Source organism: Teleopsis dalmanni, chromosome 1 (genome assembly GCF_002237135.1).
Source record: "Teleopsis dalmanni isolate 2A chromosome 1, ASM223713v2, whole genome shotgun sequence".
Taxonomy (NCBI): Eukaryota; Metazoa; Arthropoda; class Insecta; order Diptera; family Diopsidae; genus Teleopsis; species Teleopsis dalmanni.
Genome location: NC_051846.1, coordinates 212,247,774 through 212,256,427, shown reverse-complemented (window position 1 = coordinate 212,256,427; position 8,654 = coordinate 212,247,774).

Here is an 8,654-nt window from a genome sequence, read left to right as displayed (position 1 = left end):
TTTAATTTTAACTCTCATTTAGTTTATATTACATACATATCGGTATATTTATATATGGAGGTATATCTGTTCTATAGTGCATGTGGCATATACGTAATTATATATTCTTGGCAAAACTGTTTTAAGATTTTTGGCAACAAATCCGAACATATGTAAACAAATTAGCCAGCATTTCACTAAAGCAGATGTACACCGAAAAATGGTCTCCTAAATATATTGTCGGTCCCAAAACAAAAAAATTTTAATGATAGATTAGATTTTAAATATTTAGAGAGTTTTTCCTAAATTTTCTTATGACATTCAATGTTTAATATTGAGAAAAATATAATATATTCAAATATTTTAAGTATCATGACAACAAACATATTGCATATCAAATCGAACAGGTGCTATTTGTTTTATAAGTTAAAGTTAAATTAAAAAGGATCTGCAATTCCTTATACTTTTTATTAAATTAATCAAATTTTATAGTTTTTTATATCTAAAACTGAAAAAATAAATAAAACTTATAAAACCTTTTCTGCTTTCTTATGTTAATTCTACATTCCTTGGAGATCAGTGTATTCCCAGCCAATATTTTTCATTTTTCCTTAAATAATCCGATGGCAACTCAATTATTTATGTTAATTTTTTTCTTACCGAGAGTGACGCGTCTTTATGACGAAAAGAAACTATATAAAAGCTAGACGGATTCGAATAGCAAGAAAAAGACAAGTACAAAAATTTATTTAATTTATTGGATTTTGGCTGACCATACCCTATTTCGAATATAGCCAGTTACTCATCATCAGTGGTCTTAGGAAATATTCGAATTTCATAATGATTTTAAACTCCGTATATAATTTGTTTGGATTGTACATTTATTTATTGTTTTACATTTACATTTATTGTTTCATTGTTTTTACTTATTATTTTTAAGCAATTGATATAATCAGTTTATATTGTCTCTAACTACATCATCGATACGTCTTTTATCATTTATTTCATTTTGAACATTGATTAATTGCGTTGAACATGTTAAAATAGAATAACTTAATATATGGACTAAGTATGCCAGTATACGATTGAGGTTATTACGATGAACCATTTTTGGGATGTAAGGGATTTTGCATTTAATACACAGGTGACAAAAATTACGAACTTTTTTGAAGTATTTAAAGATCTCTCAATGAACTATGTATGTATATTTTGGAACTATTGGAAAGAGAATTATGTTCCTCAAGTGGATAACGAAAACAATAAGATAATATATGTAAATAGAGTCATTTGCCAACCAACAATAAAAATTGAATTGAATCCAAACATTCTTCAGTGATTATCAAACTTTTTATGGCAGACGATTCACTATTTGAGATTACACATTCATACGTACAGAGATTCATAGGAACAGATTTATGAATAAGAAAAAAATTGAATATTTCTCCACTTTTTAGAGTTAACAGCAAACAAAAGAGTTTATTTATTTTTAATAGTTATTAAGAGAAAAAAACAGCTACAAAGCAACTGGAAAAAAAAATAAACAAATTAAACAGCAACACATAGGCAAAGGCAAAGGCAAAGGCAAAACTAATTTCATATTTGTATTTTGTGCGTTGAATGGCACACATGAACTGAATTTGAATTAAATACCAAGAATAATGATGACTCATACGAGCGTTGCGCGGGAATACTAAGTTCACCAAAAGCACAACAAACTCCCCACCCCGACATATGCTCCTAAAAACATTCCAGTTAGAAATTGTATTAAATGTTTAGATAAACAATATTAAAAATTTATTTTCGCACTTTGATTACTTCAAATTTAAAAATAAATAGCAAAAGAAGAAAAGAAATTTTAAGAAACTGACAACACAAAGAGAGACAGACTAACAAATAAATATTAAAAAAATAAATAAAATAGTTGGAAATGAGAATAAATATTTGCACAAGGAAAATTTTTGTACAATAAGTAATAAGAACAACAACACCAACAACAGAACAGAATAACATAAATGACATGACGTATCGTGCTTCTCTGTCATACAAACTAATTAAACAACAACACTGCACACTGCTCTTGCTCATTGTACAATTCCCATTGCTGGGTGTTGATATTGTTGTTAGTATAGTAGTTGTTGTTTATTTAAAGAACTAAAAAATAAATAAATAAATAAAAGGCATTTTTAATATGTGTTTGCATCCACATAAAGCACAACGCACAATTCTTCTGACACCACCAACGATCGAAAAACCTAGAAGAACGCAAAACAAAAGAGACCGAAAAAAAGGCCCGATTTATGTGCATATATCTTCAGGTGGGAGATAGTATATTTATGACGTTTAGATTATAGCAACAAATAATGTAATATAGACGTGACACAAAATTCAGATTTACTATAAAAATTAGAACTTTCTTTCTAGCCTCAGCTCTGAACGAAGATTAACAAATATAGTGCTCCTTTTATATAGACTACTAAAATATATGTATATGTAGGTCAATATGAAACGATCGTTTTGAACATACATATTAGAGCTAGGTAGTGATCATATACTGTTTACAAAAATAAACCGGAATATTTTCTAAGTTTTAACTAAAATCAAAGAGATTTATTTTTACGTTTCCAATAAAAAGAATGAATGCCAATTAAATATAGAAATAGAATAAATCACTTTATAGAGTATAGTACGTACATATGTATCTATTCAACAAACCAAATCCAACCACATAAAAGTTAAAAGAAATTATTGCTATGAAGTTTAGGCCCAGAAACTTTGAATAAGGACAAATACATATGTGTTTATTATTTTCTAATAATAATAGAATCCTACAAAAGGAAGAATTATCATAGCAAAACATTTTAAAACATACATATGTATATAAATAAGTGATCAATTGAAAATTGAACATCTAAGTAGACAACGAGAGGTGCTATAAAGGTGAAGGAGAATAGAACATTAAAAATATATCAGATTATCTTCTGATGACTTGGGTAGAGCTGCAACAACCTTTTAGCCACTGTTAAACTGGACATACGAAGAGCAAACTTCAAAATGATAAATCAAGTTCATTAAGAAACATCGCTCAAACCACATATATGACAGTAATCGGTTACAATCATAAAAGAAGAAACAGTTGATCAACAGCAACAAAAATTATTTTTATATTGCTTTAATTAATAAGCTTTTTGACTGACCATAAAGCTGTTTTGAGTATTGCCAAATACCCATCATCAGTGGTCTTGGCATTATTTATTATACTTAATTATTCATAAATATTTTTTTTTTGCGACTACAAGTACCAAGGGTTGAACTCGTGCCCTGCCAAACTTGAGGCTTAGAATCAATGTTCATTAACCAACTGACCCAAAGCCGTACTTGAGTTGTATGTTCGAGCTTGGAGTTTTGTTAATTTCCTGTGAAAGTTCATTAATAAATTTACTTGCAACTCGTTTTTCATAGGACAGTATGCCCGTCATCGAAATCCATCGATCTAAGTTTATAAAGATTAAAACACATAAAATTAGTTAGATTGAGCAATCTTTCCAAAAAAAATTGTAATTGAAGGGGATGAATTAAATTTTTTTTTGTCTTTGTAATAGAAAGTAAGTAATTTTAATGTTTACATTGGTTATTGTTATCATTAAGTATCTATTTCATTTTTTAAAGTTATATCATTATTAATTCCATATAAAAATAAATACAATAAAAAATAAATTTTTAACAAGGAGACATACTTCAAAGATATGATATCATTTTTATTTTCCGTTTACCAACTTTAGTTGCTTGTTTTCCTCTCTTCGTTTTTATTATTGTTTTTGTAATAATTTGCCAATTTCTTCTTATCAGCAAAATCCGTCAGCGATAAAAACAAAGCAAGAGAGAGACAGAGAACCAACCGAACGTTCAAGTGATATTTGATGCAGAAACTGCGTTAAAAGTCAAAGGGAACAAATTAAACAAGTCAGATTTTATCACGAAAGTAAATAAACATGAAAAGGAAACGTAAGGCAAGTAATAAACAAAACAAAACAAAAAAAAAACCAAATTAAGAAAAATGCAAAACACTCGTACTTTCTTCTCTATTCATTTGTTTCATTTTTTTAGCCATTTTAGAACTCAGCGCATATAAACGTCTATGCAAGAGCTGAGCACTCAGCAACAAAGGTAAAAGCAGAAAGCCAGGCAGGCAGGCAGGCAGACAGACAGACATACAGACAATATTACAACAGGAAGTGAAAACATGTCACGTACGGTAAGTGCCTGAAAATTGGCAATAATAAAAATTAAATTTAGAAAAATGCTAACACCTTTTTGAAATTAAATTGCAAATTACAAACTGCAAACTGCAAAGAAAAAAATACAATTTATTGCTTTATTAAAAAAAATTCTCATTTCAACACAAAAAATTTATTACACGAAAATTAGCACAAAATTGATGCATTTCAAATTGGCAGAGAAGAAATTAATAAAAAAAAAAAAAGACCACGACGACCCACGCATTGTGTACACTTGTAGTGGCTCAGCAAAAACATATTTTTTTAATTTAAACAGTCAAAACACAAAATATTAAAAGCCAATTTAATGATAAAAAACTGAGGAGATAAAAAGCGACACACGCCGTGCAACATTAAAATTCAAAACAAAAAAAACCCCAAAACTAAAAAGAATTAACACAAATAAAATAAAAACAAAATTTTGCCGTAGCTGAGCTGCTATGCCACGGGAAAAAAATAAGCAAAGTAAATGGGGCGCGCCAAAGACTGTGCCTGTTCTTTTTTTTATAAATTGGTTTGAATTGAGTCTGCAGCAGTGACGTTAACTGCGACTACAACCGCAACTGCGCGCAGACGAGTGCGCTGCGCTGTGAATACTGATTTCAAACATAACCCATACCCGTACGTTTTAGGTCCAGTGAAGCAGTGTATACTGACTGACAACAGCGGTGTAAAGATTTGGATATAAAATAAAAAATATACAATATTAATAAAACAAAGAAATTAAATAAAATTAAATAAAGCAAAACTTAATAAATAAAATTAATGAATACGATATATAAAATAAACAAAATAAAGTATACAATTTATTGAAAAAGAAAAAAAATAAAACTGGTAGGACAACTTCTTGTCTTGCCTTGCCTTGCCTTTATGAAGAGTTCAGTTCATAAAGTTAGTACACAAAATCATTTATGTTTGAACGTGTATGTGTGCGTTTGTGTTGACTACTTATATCAATAAGAAACAATAACAAAACAGCAGCAACAGCAACAGCAACGGCTACACAAATGGTTATATCTTTTATATGCGCTACATCAACTCACTCACTCACTCCTAAGTAGTTGGGGTTTTTTTTTGTATTGTAAAGGAGTTCCTCGTCGACACGTCTGATTACGCTTTGTTGGCCAAAAAGAAGGTGAACAAGCCCAACTAAATTAAAGCTAAACTGAATCGAACCAAACTAACCAGCAAAGCTTTTTATGCTTTTATGTATATTAAACTGTGTACGTTTCCATATATACATACATATACATAGGTATATGTGTATAATAACTTGTTAGCATAAGTTTAGAAGAAAAAATCTGCTACATTAAACCAAACAGCCTGGTATATTCGTGGCTCTGATACCTGCTCAGTATTAAATTTGTTGCTGATCTTTAATGAAATGAGTTTAGCACAAGTGTGAACACACTTGGCCTCATTACACTGCAAAAAATTGTGATTAACTTTATGTAAAGAGTTAAGAGTATTGTATTATTTACTAAAATATTTATCACATTTATATAAAATTCTGTTATACAAAAATATTACAAATTAATTAAATCAATAACGAAGAGTGTATATGAAATCAGATAATTTATTACACTTTTTGCCATACTCCAATATAGACGTTGAATCAACGTTATTACTATCCAAACGACATAGTGGTGAACACAATTTCACAGATGTCTGTTTCACAGATTTTACAATGTCTAAGAGTTATTAACTGTGTGAAGTTGATACTCAACAAAGAGACACATAAACGTTTGAATGAAGAAGCTACTAAACTTTGATATATAATGCAAAAGGAGTGGTAATAATCAAGAGAAGAAATTGGGTACAAAATTTAGAAGAATTTTGACTTTCATTCTAGGTAAATTTATTACCAAAACGACATTAAAGTATTAAATGGTAACATTAAAGCAGAATTGTGAAGTGTTAGGCCTTGTGCGAGTTCGATTAAATTGTTAGTAAATTGAGGGAAATAGTAAATTATGTCGGTATAGCAGCCGTGAAAATTTTATAATACGTTTAATAACTAAATAAATTTGAAAACTGCTAACCAAAAACAATAAATAAATACATATTTACATAAGTGCAGTGCAAAATATCCTTAGTAAACTCCCACACGGTCTAAATAGCTTTTACTTAACTTACGATTTCAGCACAAAACTGGAATATACAAGCATAATATATATGGATGAACTTAGTATATCTATAATATATATTGCTTGAATTTTTTGATTTCAAAAAGTATGATGACATACTCATATTTTTAACATATTCTAATTAAATATTGTTAAAAATGATTTTTTTAAATATTTTTTAATAAATATCAATATATTAAACTTAATTACGAAAATATTTTTAAACAATCAAAGTTATTTTTTCTAGTGTACAAAGTTAAACAAGAAACCACTTTTTGTGTTTGTATTTTCCTATTATAACGACAAACAGGTAAAACTGCAGAAAAGAAAAAATTATAAAACAAAAACAAACAAAATCATATAGCGACAGACACGAAAGCAAACGCAAGCACACACATGTGCATGTGTGCGTACACGGCTGGCTAAATGAAATAATATCCAATTGGAAGTGATAGAAAACGAATAGTAGAGAGAGAAATAGAAAACGTAGGATAGGGAAATGTATAAATGCAGAGTGCACTGACAAACAAACATGTGTTTGAGTATTCGTGTTAGCTTAGCTATAGCTAGCTAAGTGCCACATAAAACTAGAAACTAGAAAATTGTTGTAAAAAATAAATGCTAAAAATAAAAATAAAAAACACAAAATACAAAATACAAAAATGAAGAGCAAAAACAGAACAAACCTTTTTGTTTTGATTCGTCTTCAATCGTATTGCTGAGATTGATCGTGTTTTGCAATTGCAGCAGACCAGTGCCGCAAGTGCCTGAGCTTGTTATGTTTTTCATGCAGCCAGCTTAAGTACACAATATAAGGCACAATATTGTATGAATTTATGAATTTATGTAGCACAATTATTATTATTATTATTGCAAAATAAACACTTTTATAATAAATTTGTTATTCTTTCTTTTATATAACTTGCCTATTTGACTATTTGAAATAAATTATTTGGCGGCACGGCACTTTATCACTTCAACGATTGAAAATGAAAAAACTGTAGCATCAATGCCAACAACAACAACAACAAATATTACTTTATACTTTTTATCTCTGCGGCAACTTAAAATAGATAATTTTAGTGATCAACGCGGCAAGGCGCAAACGTCAGCTTGACCGACGCACTACGACGACGACGACGACGACGATTTCTCTACTGAAAAGATTATGCCAAGTGCGTTGTTGCGTCTTCCTTTCCTTTTGAGTGCAATGAACATTTATTTAAATTTTCATTTGATATTTTTCACTTAATATTTCACATTTGTGCATTTTCCATTCTTTACTTTCTTACTTTTTTTTTTAATGCAGACTTTTATGTTTTCATTTATTTCTTGATTTTTAGATTTTGCGACAACTATTGGGGCGCAGCGACGAAGTAACGCCACATTAAGAGCAGAGTACGTGCACACACAAACGAAACGAAACGAAACTCACAGAATTCAAAAAGTTCTGCTGATGAAATAGTAAAATAAATTATAGAGGAAATCAATTGATTTGCGCGCAGCGCTGCTAGGAAGTGACGCCGATTTTAAGCAGCAGCAGCAGCAGCAGAATTGTAAATAGTAATTTTATGTGTTATATTTTAAAATATTCAATTTATTTTGCGTTAAAACTAAAATATTTTCATTTAAAAATAAAATTTCTTAATAAACAATAAATCGCGTCAACACAGCCCACGAAACACAAAACGTACGCACACAAGAGAAACTCAAGACTGATCAACAATTCTAAGTACAAAAGCAAAACCAGCAAAACAGCACAAAAAACAAAAAAAGCAAAAAGTCAACAAGTGGATAAATGTTGGGGTTATAAATATGGCGCAAGTAAAGAGTATAAATATATGTGAATATGAAACAAGTTTATCAACTTGGAGATTTGGAGAATACTTTATATACGCTAGAGTGTGTACGTATTGTCGATATTGTCAAGTGTTTTTGTTGTTGTTTGTGCTAATGATATTGAGAGCAAGCGAGAGTACAAGAGCGAGAGTATAACATGTGTTGTGTTGTATTGTATTTTGTACTGTTTGCTGATATTTGAATCGGAATGTAAAATATTTCTGTTACTGTTAGACTAAGTAAAGAGATGGTAGTTTATGTTAGTAACAGAAATATTTTAAATATTTTTGCGATTAGTAGACTCACCAGAGGGAATTCTCCACTTTATTTCGCGATTAACAGTGTTTATTTAACAGTACAATACATTTTTCAGGAAATGAGCGATAATTAACATGAATGAGTTACAGTGGCGTGTAAAAGTATTTGCACAGATATT